General features: G+C 41.9%; 1 protein-coding gene and 1 long non-coding RNA gene across 2 annotated transcripts in view; both read left to right on the top strand.

The window, feature by feature from the left end:
- Positions 1-18,142, top strand: part of LOC128703827 (major facilitator superfamily domain-containing protein 6) — a gene marked incomplete at its 3' end in the record, with an annotated part of 347,143 nt that overhangs the window by 227,174 nt on the left and 101,827 nt on the right.
- LOC138855260 (uncharacterized) overlaps positions 1-18,142 on the top strand; it is a 102,730-nt gene that overhangs the window by 27,533 nt on the left and 57,055 nt on the right. The window contains exon 2 of the long non-coding RNA XR_011394452.1: positions 5,363-5,756. This is a non-coding gene — a long non-coding RNA (uncharacterized lncRNA). The remainder of the gene's footprint in view (positions 1-5,362; positions 5,757-18,142) is intronic.

Raw genomic sequence — 18,142 nt, 5'->3', positions numbered from 1 at the left:
GCTAGGCTGTTATTGTTTTTTTATTTAATTTGTCAGAAATAAATCACCTGACACGGATTTATGTCACATAAAGACCTGTTTAGTTGTGCCTTTGGCCTCGTATCAGAGGCTCCGTAAGAAGCAACCGCTTTCCTGCACAGCCATTATTAACTTCACGTGACGGTGGGGGGTGAGTGTCAGCCATAACAGCCATCAAGCGTCTGCCAGTAATATATCTCGTGAGTCGCGACAAAACAGGAATTATTTGAAGCACTGTACTGTACATTACAACAACAACAACAACTGAAAATAAATGGTATAAAATACCGACACAATGGAAACATAAACACATATGCAGTTTAATGTGATCCTTTATTGACAACGTTTCGCCCACACAGTGGGCTTTTTCAAGTCACAAACAGATCTACCTGGGGTGGAAGGTACGTTAGTATTTATAGTCAGGTTCAGAATGTTGAGGTCAAGTGGAGAATGCTGTATCTGATGATCTACCGGGTGGGGTTTAGTCTTGGATAGCATGGAAGAGGTATTGGACAAGTTGTGAGCAGACCTTCTGCAGTGTTCTATGTTCTTATGTGGGATAGCGATGAAGAAGTTTCTTGGCAAGTGGTTCAGCTATGTTATAGAAGCCGTTGTTCTGGTTGAAATTGTTGGTTATAGAGATAAGCGATGATTCCAGGATTCTTCGGTATTGAGTGTTGTCTTCTGTGGCGATAAGTCTTGAGTTTCTGTAGTTAATTAAATGGTTGTGTGAATTGCGATGTTGAACACAGGTATTCCGTGTATCGTCAGTCCTGCTTGCGTATTGGTGTTCTGAAATACGTGTTTGGAGGCCTCTTGATGTTTCGCCCACGTATAATTTGTTGCAGTCATTACAAGGAATTATGTATACCCCTGCAGAGGATGGAGGCTTGTCCTGTCTACTACTGGTGATGTCCTTGATGGTCGTGGTAGTGGAGGTAGATACTTGGAATGATGTATTGGAAAAGATGTTGGAATGGCAATGGAGTTGGTGGGGAGGACTATGTATCTCTTCTCGGCAGTGTCTTCTCTGGGTGTGTTGAAGATGTTTAATGCCCGCCGTCTGCAGTCTCTGATAAAGTGACGAGGATAGTGGAGTTTAGAAAATACTTGTTCAATTATAGTGCATTCTTCCTCAAGGAACTCATTACTGCAGATTCTGAGTGCGCGCAGGAAGAAGCCTATAATTACACCACGTTTAGTTTTGGTGTCGTGGTGAGAGTAGAAGTGGAGAAGATCGTTTTGGTTGGTTGGTTTTCCATAGACTTTAAAACGAAGTTCATATATATATATATATATATATATATATATATATATATATATATATATATATATATATATATATATATATATATATATATATATATATATTTTTTTTTTTATTATCACACTGGCCGATTCCCACCAAGGCAGGGTGGCCCAAAAAAGAAAAACTTTCACCATCATTCACTCCATCACTGTCTTGCCAGAAGGGTGCTTTACACTACAGTTTTTAAATTGCAACATTAACACCCCTCCTTCAGAGTGCAGGCACTGTACTTCCCATCTCCAGGACTCAAGTCCGGCCTGCCGGTTTCCCTGAATCCCTTCATAAATGTTACTTTGCTCACACTCCAACAGCACGTCAAGTATTAAAAACCATTTGTCTCCATTCACTCCTATCAAACACGCTCACGCATGCCTGCTGGAAGTCCAAGCCCCTCGCACACAAAACCTCCTTTACCCCCTCCCTCCAACCCTTCCTAGGCCGACCCCTACCCCGCCTTCCTTCCACTACAGACTGATACACTCTTGAAGTCATTCTGTTTCGCTCCATTCTCTCTACATGTCCGAACCACCTCAACAACCCTTCCTCAGCCCTCTGGACAACAGTTTTGGTAATCCCGCACCTCCTCCTAACTTCCAAACTACGAATTCTCTGCATTATATTCACACCACACATTGCCCTCAGACATGACATCTCCACTGCCTCCAGCCTTCTCCTCGCTGCAACATTCATCACCCATGCTTCACACCCATATAAGAGCGTTGGTAAAACTATACTCTCATACATTCCCCTCTTTGCCTCCAAGGACAAGGTTCTTTGTCTCCACAGACTCCTAAGTGCACCACTCTTTTTCCCTCATCAATTCTATGATTCACCTCATCTTTCATAGACACATCCGCTGACACGTCCACTCCCAAATATCTGAATACGTTCACCTCCTCCATACTCTCTCCCTCCAATCTGATATTCAATCTTTCATCACCTAATCTTTTTGTTATCCTCATAACCTTACTCTTTCCTGTATTCACCTTTAATTTTCTTCTTTTGCACACCCTACCAAATTCATCCACCAATCTCTGCAGCTTCTCTTCAGAATCTCCCAAGAGCACAGTGTCATCAGCAAAGAGCAGCTGTGACAACTCCCACTTTGTGTGTGATTCTTTATCTTTTAACTCCACGCCTCTTGCCAAGACCCTCGCATTTACTTCTCTTACAACCCCATCTATAAATATATTAAACAACCACGGTGACATCACACATCCTTGTCTAAGGCCTACTTTTACTGGGAAAAAAATTTCCCTCTTTCCTACATACTCTAACTTGAGCCTCACTATCCTCGTAAAAACTCTTCACTGCTTTCAGTAACCTACCTCCTACACCATACACTTGCAACATCTGCCACATTGCCCCCCTATCCACCCTGTCATATGCCTTTTCCAAATCCATAAATGCCACAAAGACCTCTTTAGCCTTATCTAAATACTGTTATATATATATATATATATATATATATATATATATATATATATATATATATATATATATATATATATATATATATATATTGGTTCCAATACTATATATACTGCTTGTGGATGCTGGTACACCAAATGGGGAGTAGAATGAAATTAGCTCTGAGGCAGCCACACCATCGTATGTCCTCGGATCACGGTACAACATCTAGCTCTGGTGGGTGCGTGATCTTGGTAGGATTGGATGGTCCAGTGGTTTAGAGCGTCGTGAATTTTCGCTCACCATTAGGCTGGGTAAAATATATATCAATGCACCATGCAGAAACAAGTGGGTATATACAAAGAAAGATCATAGTTATCATTCGATCCCACTACAGGGAAACTGGCAAGGTTCCCCAAGTGACGCTTTACACCACTTGGCCACAGACGCCTCAGAAGCTGGGCAGCCTTGTTTACAAGCCATGTTTCTTCCTAGCCCGGGCATATCAGTGACCCTAAAGCATGGTTTCAAAATATTTCAATCTCCTCCTGTATGGTCTGACCCCACAAGTGATTTTTATATCAATGATGCACTATCAGGATGCCAGCTTTTGAGGCATTTGCGGTCGAGTGATGCAGAGCGTCACTTGGGAAACCTTGCCAGTCTTCTTGTAGTGAGTTCTGTGTTACAAAAAAACGCGATTCTAAAAGCTTAGAGATCTCCAGTGAATACTAGAAAGGACTGCCCTTCTAGCATCCAGCCTGTTACTGGGTTTTCGTAACAATTAGTCAGTATCCTTGCCCAATTATCCATTAGAATTCAGTATGATTCAATAGTGTTTCAGGATTACAACTGGTAGGCTACTAACTAGATAAAATAAAATTTAATAAATTTATTAAGTTGTCTAGGCGTATATCAAATTAAATTAATCACAGTAATCAACAAAATAAGAATAATCACTTCTCTCGTATACAGTAGTATTGTGCTGAAAGCACATATAACATTTATAAGTCTTAAGTACCGTCTGGTACATTAACATTTAATAAGATATAAAAAATATGTACAAGTAAGTTTGTGTATGTGTGTAAGTGCTCTAAGTAGTTCGCTATGTCTCATGACTCGAATAGACTTAAACAAGTGACTGACAAAGTCCTCAAATAAACTAACTTCTTGACCAACTGGCAGTCAGAACAGTCTGCTTGAACAACAAAAAGAATGCTAAGCCCAATAGCAATATAACAAGCAACTGCGACACAGAATCAGGAACAAGGAGATAATATAATGACACTAAGTAGGGACCATCAGCAGATCCTCCACAAAAGTCACAAAACTCCCATACTACTGAATCTAAGTTCAGCATAAGAAAATCCCCGACTGTGATAATACACAGATACCAGTACAAGTTAGGTCAGAAGCTACAGCTCAGGACCTGAGTTACTCAGAGTGTCTATGAGAGACAACCTCAGTACAACGTCGAAAATCACTAAGTCTATACAGTGTTCTGTGAACAGTCTCCAGAACTAACAATAATGAGACAAGAGACGATCTTCCAACAAGGGCCTATAAGGGAGATTTAGGCACTTTGTCTGGAATACGTCCAACCACCCAGCGAGTCTAGACCAGACTGAATACTTCAGGCGAGGTGAGGACACCCTCCCCCCTCCCCTCGATCACGTGATAGCTCCGTGGACAGCTGCAGCTCAGAAACAGAAGCCGGCAGTCTAACGAGCCACAAGCGATAATTACAGTAGTTAGACAATCAAGACTTGAACTGAGCACATATGTTACATCCTACCTCACAAAATTTAGCTAAGTCAAATAATAATAATATAAAGCAATACATTTACGATTTAGCTATTATCGCAAATATAAGCAATATAAAATTATATGAAAAGGTAATAATTATATATATACATATTCTTAATCATAATACACATTATATATACTGCAACCCATTCAGGGGTTGGAACATTTTGTTTTACAGAATTTCGCTGTACGGTGTTTCATTAATGCAGTGGTTTTCAGTTTTACACATTATTAATTCAGTTCTCCTTGAATAAATATATTTACCACTAACTATAAGCTAAGGACGAAAAATTTTAAAGGTAAGTAATGTGCGTACTGTATATGTATTTTTTAGGCCTAGCTCCATTGCTCACATAATATATGATAGTATAAACATGTTATCAGGCTTTTACAGTGATTTTCACTTTACAGCAGTAGCCCAGAACCTGACTTGCTGTATAAGTGAGGCCTGCTTATACAGCAGGTTAGTAGCCTTAAGTGACTCCATAAACTAACGTATGGGTGTACTTAAATACACTTGCTAAAGTGACGATCTATCTAACTCCTGCAACACAACACTCACAATCATCTCATGAAGTTCCAGGAAGCCTGACTGGTCATCCAGTTAATTTAACATTTGTAACTTGTTCCCAACGTGACTTAGATGTCTGAGTATGGTAATAAAGATTCTCCACCACTTACTTTACTTAATATAAATTTAACGCTTTAACATGCATTTATTTTCAATTTATGTTTTACTTTTATTCTTATTTGGTCCCTAAATAATGATTAATCTCTTTTACAGTAAGACTATTAACAGAGGTTGTGTCTTTTTCACAGGTGTTGAGGACCGTCTTCCTTCAGTGAGCAGTGGCTGAGGTTACGACTGTGTGCTAGTGTTTGTCTCAGCCAGAACACCTAAGCACTATCCAGGGTACTTTGACCCTTAAGATAGAAACTGAAGTATCCCCTTAGTGTATATATAAATATCCTGAGATATATATATATAGCGGTGGGTGCACATACACTTATATACACAGAGCTGTGTGCACACCTGTAAGTGTATATATACTGAGATATAAAGAGCTCTGAGTGTGTATACCTTGGCAAGAGAAGTGGAGGATGTGGAGTTTCAGTAACATGAGTCGGCCGGAGTGGATATATCGGGTGTGGAAAGACCTCATCAAGAAAGAGTTTATCCCCATCAAGATACTCTTTTTCCTCATGTTCGGAGGTGAGTCTCAAACTGAGTCTGTCATCATGTATTTTTATCTGTATAAGGCTCAGAGAGGAGTGCCTTAATGCTGGTAAAGTGCTCTTGATCCAGGGACTCAAAGCTATCCCCGTCTTCCTTGTAACAAGAAATATTACCTCATATACCCTCCAGCACTACGATCTTCACAGGTTTAACAGCTCCTTCACGAATATAAAATTAATACTATTTTACGTTTACGAATGTGTGTTGTGTATTTCCCAAATTTGCTTATAACAGATAAGTGAATTGTAGATATAAATCCAGATGTACACCTGTTAACCCTTTTGAGGCCTAGTTCCTGGGTCTTTTGTGTATCCATACGCTCTTCCGCTACCGTCCCCAGGATGGATATGGTGTGCACAATATGGTGTGCACAATATGGTGTGCACAATATGGTGTGCACAATAAACTAATCTCTTCGGTGGGAAAATCTAAAAAATAATGTAATGTAACATTAATTAAAAAAAATAACATGAGCATATAGCATATTTCGGTATCAGACTGAGGCCATCTTCAGCAAATTTAAAATTGAGCAGATGGTGAAGTTTATATAGAAATGCAGGTCACATGACATAAGAAAGGTCACGTGACCTAAGGCAGGTCACATGACATAAGAAAGGTCACGTGACCTAAGGCAGGTCACATGACATAAGAAAGGTCACGTGACCTAAGGCAGGTCACATGACATAAGAAAGGTCACGTGACCTAAGGCAGGTCACATGACATAAGAAAGGTCACGTGACCTAAGGCAGGTCACATGACATAAGAAAGGTCACATGACTTAAGGTAGGTTTTATGAGTTAAGGTGAGTCACGTGTCACAAGGCAGGTCACATGACCTGATGATCTTTCTGGTAGGCTGAAACAGTACTCAGCAGTAGGCTGAAACACAGTACTCAGCAGTAGGCTGAAACAGTACTCAGCAGTAGGCTGAAACACAGTACTCAGCAGTAGGCTGAAACAGTACTCAGCAGTAGGCTGAAACACAGTACTCAGCAGTAGGCTGAAACAGTACTCAGCAGTAGGCTGAAACAGTACTTAGTAGTAGGCTGAAACAGTACTTAGTAGTTGGCTGAAACAGTACTTAGTAGTAGGCTGAAACACAGTACTCAGCAGTAGGCTGAAACAGTACTTAGTAGTAGGCTGAAACAGTACTTAGTAGTAGGCTGAAACAGTACTTAGTAGTAGGCTGAAACAGTACTCAGTAGTAGGCTGAAACAGTACTTAGTAGTTGGCTGAAACAGTACTTAGTAGTAGGCTGAAACAGTAATTAGTAGTAGGCTGAAACAGTACTTATTAGTAGGCTGAAACAGTACTTAGTAGTAGGCTGAAACAGTACTTAGTAGTAGGCTGAAATATACTGTACACAGTAGTAGTCTGAAACACAGTACTCAGTAGTAGGCTGAAACAGTACTCAGTAGTAGGCTGAAACAGTACTTAGTAGTAGGCTGAAACAGTACTTAGTAGTAGGCTGAAACAGTACTTAGTAGTAGGCTGGAATATACTGTACACAGTAGTAGGCTGAAACACAGTACTCAGTAGTAGGCTGAAACAGTACTTAGTAGTAGGCTGAAACAGTACTCAGTAGTAGGCTGAAACAGTACATAGTAGTAGGCTGGAATATACTGTACACAGTAGTAGGCTGAAAAAGTACTTAGTAGTAGGCTGAAATATACTGTACACAGTAGTAGGCTGAAACACAGTACTCAGTAGTAGGCTGAAACAGTACTCAACAGTAGGCTGAAATATATTGTACACAGTAGTAGGCTGAAACACAGTACTCAGTAGTAGGCTGAAACAGTACTCAGTAGTAGGCTGAAACATTACTCAATAGTAGGCTGAAACAGTACTCAGTAGTAGGCTGAAACAGTACTTAGTAGTAGGCTGAAAAGTACTTAGTAGTAGGCTGAAAGAGTACTCAGCAGTTGGCTGAAATATACTGTACACAGTAGTAGGCTGAAACATAGTACTCAGTAGTAGGCTGAAACAGTACTCAATAGTAGGCTGAAACAGTACTCACTAGTAGGCTGAAAAGTACTTAGTAGTAGGCTGAAACAGTACTCAGCAGTTGGCTGAAATATACTGTACACAGTAGTAGGCTGAAACACAGTACTCAGTAGTAGGCTGAAACTGTACTCAGTAGTAGGCTGAAACTACTCAGTAGTAGGCTGAAACAGTACTTAGTAGTAGGCCGAAATAGTACTCAGCAGTAGGCTGAAAAGTACTTGGTAATAGGCTGAAATATACTGTACACAGTAGTAGGCTGAAACACAGTACTCAGCATTAGGGTGAGAAAGAAATCCAAAGTATTTCTTTTCCTATGCCAAATAAATGTCGAGAACAACGTCCAGTATTGGGCCCCTACTTAAACAAGATGGGTCCTACGCAGATGACAGCAAGGAAATGAGTGAGCTACTCAAGTCCCAATGTGACTCAGTTTTTAGCAAGCCGCTAACCAGACTGAGAGTCGAAGATCAAAATGAATTTTTTATGAGAGAGCCACAGAATTTGGTTAACACAAGTCTATCTGATGTTATCCTGACGCCAAATGACTTCTAACAGGCGATAAATGACATGCCCATGCACTCTGCCCCAGGGCCAGACTCATGGAACTCCATGTTCATCAAGAACTGCAAGAAGCCCCTATCACGAGCTTTTACCATCCTATGGAGAGGGAGCATGGACACGGGGGTCGTCCCACAGTTACTAAAAACAACAGACATAGCCCCACTCCACAAAGGGTGCAGTAAAGCAACAGCAAAGAACTACAGACCGATAGCACTAACATCCCATATAAAAATCTTTGAAAGGGTCCTAAGAAGCAAGATCGCCACCCAGCTAGAAACCCATCAATTACACAACCCAGGGCAACATGGGTTTAGAACAGGTCGCACCTGTCTGTCTCTACTATTGGATCACTACGACAAGGTCCTAGATGCACTAGAAGACAAAAGGAATGCAGATGTAATATATACAGACTTTGCAAAAGCCTTCGACAAGTGTGACCATGGCGTAATAGCGCACAAAATGCGTGCTAAAGGAATAACAGGAAAAGTTAGTCGATGGATCTATAATTTCCTCACTAACAGAACACAAAGAGTAGTAGTCAACAGAGTAAAGTCCGAGGCAGCTACGGTAAAAAGCTCTGTTCCACAAGGCACAGTACTCGCTCCCATCTTGTTCCTCATCCTCATATATGACATAGACAAGGATGTCAGCCACAGCACCGTGTCTTCCTTTGCAGATGACACCCGAATCTGCATGACAGTGTCTTCCATTGCAGACACTGCAAGGCTCCAGGCGGACATCAACCAAATCTTTCAGTGAGCTGCAGAAAACAATATGAAGTTCAACGATGAGAAATTTCAATTACTCAGATATGGTAAACACGAGGAAATTAAATCTTCATCAGAGTACAAAACAAATTCTGGCCACAAAATAGAGCGAAACACCAACGTCAAAGACCTGGGAGTGATCATGTCGGAGGTTCTCACCTTCAAGGACCATAACACTGTATCAATCGCAGCTGCTAGAAAAATGACAGGATGGATAATGAGAACCTTCAAAACTAGGGATGCCAATCCCATGATGACACTCTTCAGGTCACTTGTTCTATCTAGGCTAGAATATTGCTGCACACTAACAGCACCTTTCAAGGCAGGTGAAATTGCTGACCTAGAAAATGTACAGAGAACCTTCACGGCGCGCATAACGGAGATAAAACACCTCAGTTACTGGGAGCGCTTGAAGTTCCTGAACCTGTATTCCCTGGAACGCAGGCGGGAGAGATACATGATTATATACACCTGGAAAATCCGAGAGGGACTAGTACCGAACTTGCACACGAAAATCGCTCACAACGAAAGCAAAAGACTTGGCAGACAATGCAACATCCCCCCAATGAAAAGCAGGGGTGTCACTAGCACGTTAAGAGACCATACAATAAGTGTCAGGGGCCCGAGACTGTTCAACTGCCTCCCAGCATACATAAGGGGGATTACCAATAGACCCCTGGCAGTCTTCAAGCTGGCACTGGACAAACACCTATAGTCGATACATGACCAGCCGGGCTGTGGCTCGTACGTTGGTTTGCGTTCAGCCAGCAGTAACAGCCTGGTTGATCAGGCTCTGATCCACCAGGAGGCCTGGTCACAGACGGGGCAGCGGGGGCGTTGACCCCCGGAACTCTCTCCAGGTAGTAGGCTGAAATATACTGTACACAGTAGTAGGCTGAAATACATTACTCAGTAGTAGGCTGAAACAGTAATTAGTAGCATCCTGAAATATACTATACACAGTGGTAGGCTGAAACAGTACTTAGTAGTAGGCTAAAGTATACCGTACACAGTAGTAGGCTGAAACACAGTACTCAGCAGTAGGCTGAAACAGTACTTAGTAGTAGGCTGAAGTATACCGTACACAGTAGTAGGCTGAAACACAGTACTCAGCAGTAGGCTGAAACAGTACTTAGTAGTAAGCTGAAATTTACTGTACACAGTAGTAGGCTGAAACATAGTACTCAGTAGTAGGCTGAAACAGTACTCAGTAGTAGGCTGAAACAGTACTCAGAAGTAGGCTGAAACAGTACTCAGTAGTAGGCTGAAACAGTACTTAGTAGTAGGCTGAAACAGTACTCAGTAGTAAGCTGAAACAGTACTCAGTAGTAGGCTGAAATAGTACTCAGTAGTAGGCTGAAACAGTACTCGGTAGTACGTTGAAACACAATACTCAGTAATAAGCTGAAACACAGTGCTCAGTACTAGGCTGAAACACAGTACTCAGTACTAGGCTGAAACAGTACTCAGTACTAGGCTGAAACAGTACTCAGTACTAGGCTGAAACACAGAACTCAGTACTAGGCTGAAGCACAGTACTGAGTACTAGGCTGAAACACAGTACTCAGTACTAGGCTGGAACACAGTACTCAGTATTAGGCTGAAACACATTACTCAGTACTAGGTTGAAACACATTACTCAGTACTAGGCTGAAGCACAGTACTCAGTACTAGGCTGAAACACATTACTCAGTACTAGGCTGAAACACATTGCTCAGTACTAGGCTGAAGCACAGTACTCAGTACTAGGCTGAAACACATTACTCAGTACTAGGCTGAAACACAGTACTCAGTATTAGGCTGAAACACATTACTCAGTACTAGGCTGAAACACAGTACTCAGTACTAGGCTCAAACACATTACTCAGTACTAGGCTGAAACTCAGTACTCAGTACTAGGCTGAAACAGTATTCGGTACTAGGCTGAAACACATTACTCAGTATTAGGCTGAAACACAGTACTCAGTATTAGGCTGAAACACAGTACTCAGTAGTAGGCTGGAACACAGTACTCAGTACTAGGCTGAAACACAGTACTCAATACTAGGCTGAAACACAGTGCTCAGAAACACAGTACTCAGTACTAGGCTGAAATACAGTACTCAGTACAAGGCTGAAGCGCATTACTCAGTACTAGGCTGAAACACATTACTCAGTACTAGGCTGAAACACATTACTTAGTACTAGGCTGAAACACATTACTCAGTACTATGCTGAAACACAATACTCAGTACTAGGCTGAAACACATTACTCAGTACTAGGCTGAAACACATTACTCAGTACTAGGCTGAAACACAGTACTCAGTACTAGACTGAAACGCAGTACTCAGTACTAGGCTGGAACACAGTACTCAGTACTAGGCTGAAACACAACACTCAGTAGTAGGTTGGAACACAGTACTCAGTACTAGGGTGAAACGCAGTACTCAGTACTAGGCTGAAACACAGTACTCAGTACTAGGCTGAAACACAGTACTCAGTAGTAGGCTGGAACACAGTACTCAGTACTAGGCTGAAACACAGTACTCAATACTAGGCTGAAACACAGTGCTCAGAAACACAGTACTCAGTACTAGGCTTAAACACAGTATTCACTACTAGGCTGAAACGCATTACTTAGTACTAGGCTGAAACACATTACTCAGTACTAGGCTGAAACACATTACTCAGTACTAGGCTGAAACACACTACTCAGTACTAGGCTGAAACACATTACTCAGTACTAGGCTGAAACACATTACTCAGTACTAGGCTGAAACACAGTACTCAGTATTAGGCTGAAACACATTACTCAATACTAGGCTGAAACACATTACTCAGTACTAGGCTGAAACACAGTACTCAGTACTAGGCTGAAACACATTACTCAGTACTAGGCTGAAACACAGTACTCAGTACTACGCTAAAACGCAGTACTCAGTACTAGGCTGAAACACAGTACTAAGTATTAAGCTGAAACACAGTACTCAGTACTAGGCTGAAACACAGTACTCAGTACTAGGCTGAAACGCAGTACTCAGTACTAGGCTGAAACACAGTACTCAGTACTAGGCTGAAACAAAGTACTCAGTACTAGGCTGAAACACAGTACTCAGTACTAGGCTGAAACACAGTATTCAGTACTAGGCTGAAACACAGTACTCAGTACTAGGCTGAAACACAGTACTCAGTACTAGGCTAAAACACAGTACTCAGTACTAGGCTGAAACACAGTACTCAGTACTAGGTTGAAACACAGTACTCAGTACTAGGCTGAAACACAGTACTCAGTACTATGCTGAAACACAGTACTCAGTACTAGGCTGAAACGCAGTACTCAGTACTAGGCTGAAACACATTACTCAGTACTAGGCTGAAACACAGTACTCAGTACTAGGCTGAAACACAGTACTCAGTACTAGGCTGAAACGCAGTACTCAGTACTAGGCTGAAACACATTACTCAGTACTAGGCTGAAACACAGTACTCAGTACTAGGCTGAAACACAGTACTCAGTACTAAGCTGAAACACAGTACTCAGTACTAGGCTGAAACACAGTACTCAGTACTAGGCTGAAACACAGTACTCAGTACTAGGCTGAAACACAGTACTCAGTACTAGGCTGAAACACAGTACTCAGTACTAGGCTGAAACACAGTACTCAGTACTAGGCTGAAACACAGTACTCAGTACTAGGCTGAAACACAGTACTCAGTACTAGGCTGAAACACAGTACTCAGTACTAGGCTGAAACACAGTACTCAGTATTAGGCCGAAACACAGTACTCAGTACTAGGCTGAAACACAGTACTCAGTACTAGGCTGAAACACAGTACTCAGTACTAGGCTGAAACACAGTACTCAGTACTAGGCTGAAACACAGTACTCAGTACTAGGCTGAAACACAATACTCAGTACTAGGCTGAAACACAGTACTCAGTACTAGGCTGAAACACAGTACTCAGTACTAGGCTGAAACACAGTACTCAGTACTAGGCTGAAACACAGTACTCAGTACTAGGTTGAAACACAGTACTCAGTACTAGGCTGAAACACAGTACTCAGTACTAGGCTGAAACACAGTACTCAGTACTAGGCTGAAACACAGTACTCAGTACTAGGCTGAAACACAGTACTCAGTTCTAGGCTGAAACACAGTACTCAGTACTAGGCTGAAACACAGTACTCAGTACTAGGCTGAAACACAGTATTCAGTACTAGGCTGAAACACAGTACTTAGTACTAGGCTTAAACACAGTACTCAGTACTAGCTGAAACACAGTACTCAGTACTGAAACACAGTACTCAGTACTTAAACACAGTACTCAGTACTAGGCTGAAACACAGTACTCAGTACTAGGCAGAAACACAGTACTCAGTACTAGGCTGAAACACAGTACTCAGTACTAGGCTGAAACACAGTACTCAGTACTAGGCTGAAACACAGTACTCAGTACTAGGCTGAAACACAGTACTCAGTACTAGACTGAAACACAGTACTCAGTACTAGGCTGAAACACAGTACTCAGTACTAGGCTGAAACACAGTACTCAGTACTAGACTGAAACACAGTACTCAGTACTAGGCTGAAACACAGTACTCAGTTCTAGGCTGAAACACAGTACTCAGTTCTAGGCTGAAACACAGTACTCAGTACTAGGCTGAAACACAGTACTCAGTTCTAGGCTGAAACACAGTACTCAGTACTAGGCTGAAACACAGTACTCAGTACTAGGCTGAAACAGTACTCAGTACTAGGTTGAAACACAGTACTCAGTACTAGGCTGAAACACAGTACTCAGTACTAGGCTGAAACACAGTACTCAGTACTACGCTGAAACACAGTACTCAGTACTAGGCTGAAACACATTACTCAGTACTGGGCTGAAACACAGTACTCAGTACTAGGCTGAAACGCAGTACTCAGTACTAAGCTGAAACACAGTACTCAGTACTAGGCTGAAACACTGTACTCAGTACTAGGCTGAAACACAGTTCTCAGTACTAGGCTGAAACACAGTACTCAGTACTAGGCTGAAACACAGTACTCAGTACTAGGCTGAAACACAGTACTCAGTACTAGGCTGAAACACAGTACTCAGTACTAGGCTGAAACACAGTACTCAGTACTAGGCTGAAACACAGTACTCAGTACTAGGCTGAAACACAGTACTCAGTACTAGGCTGAAACACAGTACTCAGTACTAGGCTGAAACACAGTACTCAGTATTAGGCCGAAACACAGTACTCAGTACTACGCTGAAACACAGTACTCAGTACTAGGCTGAAACACAGTACTCAGTACTAGGCTGAAACACAGTACTCAGTACTAGGCTGAAACACAGTACTCAGTACTAGGCTGAAACACAGTACTCAGTACTAGGCTGAAACACAGTACTCAGTACTAGGCTGAAACACAGTACTCAGTACTAGGCTGAAACACAGTTCTCAGTACTAGGTTGAAACACAGTACTCAGTACTAGGCTGAAACACAGTACTCAGTACTAGGCTGAAACACAGTACTCAGTACTAAGCTGAAACACAGTACTCAGTACTAGGCTGAAACACAGTACTCAGTTCTAGGCTGAAACACAGTACTTAGTACTAGGCTGAAACACAGTACTCAGTTCTAGGCTGAAACACAGTATTCAGTACTAGGCTGAAACACAGTACTCAGTACTAGGCTTAAACACAGTACTCAGTACTAGGCTGAAACAGTACTCAGTACTAGGCTGAAACAGTACTCAGTACTAGGCTGAAACACAGAACTCAGTACTAGGCTGAAGCACAGTACTGAGTACTAGGCTGAAACACAGTACTCAGTACTAGGCTGGAACACAGTACTCAGTATTACGCTGAAACACATTACTCAGTACTAGGTTGAAACACATTACTCAGTACTAGGCTGAAGCACAGTACTCAGTACTAGGCTGAAACACATTACTCAGTACTAGGCTGAAACACATTGCTCAGTACTAGGCTGAAGCACAGTACTCAGTACTAGGCTGAAACACATTACTCAGTACTAGGCTGAAACACAGTACTCAGTATTAGGCTGAAACACATTACTCAGTACTAGGCTGAAACACAGTACTCAGTACTAGGCTCAAACACATTACTCAATACTAGGCTGAAACTCAGTACTCAGTACTAGGCTGAAACAGTATTCGGTACTAGGCTGAAACACATTACTCAGTATTAGGCTGAAACACAGTACTCAGTATTAGGCTGAAACACAGTACTCAGTAGTAGGCTGGAACACAGTACTCAGTACTAGGCTGAAACACAGTACTCAATACTAGGCTGAAACACAGTGCTCAGAAACACAGTACTCAGTACTAGGCTGAAATACAGTACTCAGTACTAGGCTGAAGCGCATTACTCAGTATTAGGCTGAAACACATTACTCAGTACTAGGCTGAAACACATTACTTAGTACTAGGCTGAAACACATTACTCAGTACTATGCTGAAACACAATACTCAGTACTAGGCTGAAACACATTACTCAGTACTAGGCTGAAACACATTACTCAGTACTAGGCTGAAACACAGTACTCAGTACTAGACTGAAACGCAGTACTCAGTACTATTCTGGAACACAGTACTCAGTACTAGGCTGAAACACAGTACTCAGTAGTAGGTTGGAACACAGTACTCAGTACTAGGGTGAAACGCAGTACTCAGTACTAGGCTGAAACACAGTACTCAGTACTAGGCTGAAACACAGTACTCAGTAGTAGGCTGGAACACAGTACTCAGTACTAGGCTGAAACACAGTACTCAATACTAGGCTGAAACACAGTGCTCAGAAACACAGTACTCAGTAGTAGGCTGAAACACAGTATTCAGTACTAGGCTGAAACGCATTACTTAGTACTAGGCTGAAACACATTACTCAGTACTAGGCTGAAACACATTACCCAGTACTAGGCTGAAACACACTACTCAGTACTAGGCTGAAACACATTACTCAGTACTAAGCTGAAACACATTACTCAGTACTAGGCTAAAACACAGTACTCAGTATTAGGCTGAAACACATTACTCAGTACTAGGCTGAAACACATTACTCTGTACTAGGCTGAAACACAGTACTCAGTACTAGGCTGAAACACATTACTCAGTACTAGGCTGAAACACAGTACTCAGTACTACGCTAAAACGCAGTACTCAGTACTAGGCTGAAACACAGTACTAAGTATTAAGCTGAAACACAGTACTCAGTACTAGGCTGAAACACAGTACTCAGTACTAGGCTGAAACGCAGTACTCAGTACTAGGCTGAAACACAGTACTCAGTACTAGGCTGAAACACAGTACTCAGTACTAGGCTGAAACACAGTACTCAGTACTAGGCTGAAACACAGTATTCAGTACTAGGCTGAAACACAGTACTCAGTACTAGGGTGAAACACAGTACTCAGTACTAGGCTAAAACACAGTACTCAATACTAGGCTGAAACACAGTACTCAGTACAAGGTTGAAACACAGTACTCAGTACTAGGCTGAAACACAGTACTCAGTACTAGGCTGAAACGCAGTACTCAGTACTAGGCTGAAACACATTACTCAGTACTAGGCTGAAACACAGTACTCAGTACTAGGCTGAAACACAGTACTCAGTACTAGGCTGAAACGCAGTACTCAGTAATAGGCTGAAACACATTACTCAGTACTAGGCTGAAACACAGTACTCAGTACTAGGCTGAAACACAGTACTCAGTACTAAGCTGAAACACAGTACTCAGTACTAGGCTGAAACACAGTACTCAGTACTAGGCTGAAACACAGTACTCAGTACTAGGCTGAAACACAGTACTCAGTACTAGGCTGAAACACAGTACTCAGCACTAGGCTGAAACACAGTACTCAGTACTAGGCTGAAACACAGTACTCAGTACTAGGCTGAAACACAGTACTCAGTACTAGGCTGAAACACAGTTCTCAGTACTAGGTTGAAACACAGTACTCAGTACTAGGCTGAAACACAGTACTCAGTACTAGGCTGAAACACAGTACTCAGTACTAGGCTGAAACACGGTACTCAGTACTAGGCTGAAACACAGTACTCAGTTCTAGGCTGAAACACAGTACTCAGTACTAGGCTGAAACAGAGTACTCAGTACTAGGCTGAAACACAGTATTCAGTACTAGGCTGAAACACAGTACTCAGTACTAGGCTGAAACAGTACTCAGTACTAGGCTGAAACAGTACTCAGTACTAGGCTGAAACACAGAACTCAGTACTAGGCTGAAGCACAGTACTGAGTACTAGGCTGAAACACAGTACTCAGTACTAGGCTGGAACACAGTACTCAGTATTAGGCTGAAACACATTACTCAGTACTAGGTTGAAACACATTACTCAGTACTAGGCTGAAGCACAGTACTCAGTACTAGGCTGAAACACATTACTCAGTACTAGGCTGAAACACATTGCTCAGTACTAGGCTGAAGCACAGTACTCAGTACTAGGCTGAAACACATTACTCAGTACTAGGCTGAAACACAGTACTCAGTATTAGACTGAAACACATTACTCAGTACTAGGCTGAAACACAGTACTCAGTACTAGGCTCAAACACATTACTCAGTACTAGGCTGAAACTCAGTACTCAGTACTAGTCTGAAACAGTATTCGGTACTAGGCTGAAACACATTACTCAGTATTAGGCTGAAACACAGTACTCAGTATTAGGCTGAAACACAGTACTCAGTAGTAGGCTGGAACACAGTACTCAGTACTAGGCTGAAACACAGTACTCAATACTAGGCTGAAACACAGTGCTCAGAAACACAGTACTCAGTACTAGGCTGAAATACAGTACTCAGTACTAGGCTGAAGCGCATTACTCAGTACTAGGCTGAAACACATTACTCAGTACTAGGCTGAAACACATTACTTAGTACTAGGCTGAAACACATTACTCAGTACTATGCTGAAACACAATACTCAGTACTAGGCTGAAACACATTACTCAGTACTAGGCTGAAACACATTACTCAGTACTAGGCTGAAACACAGTACTCAGTACTAGACTGAAACG

This window comes from Cherax quadricarinatus, chromosome 87 (genome assembly GCF_038502225.1).
Source record: "Cherax quadricarinatus isolate ZL_2023a chromosome 87, ASM3850222v1, whole genome shotgun sequence".
NCBI classification, from domain to species: domain Eukaryota; kingdom Metazoa; phylum Arthropoda; class Malacostraca; order Decapoda; family Parastacidae; genus Cherax; species Cherax quadricarinatus.
This window is presented reverse-complemented; position numbering and strand designations above follow the sequence as displayed.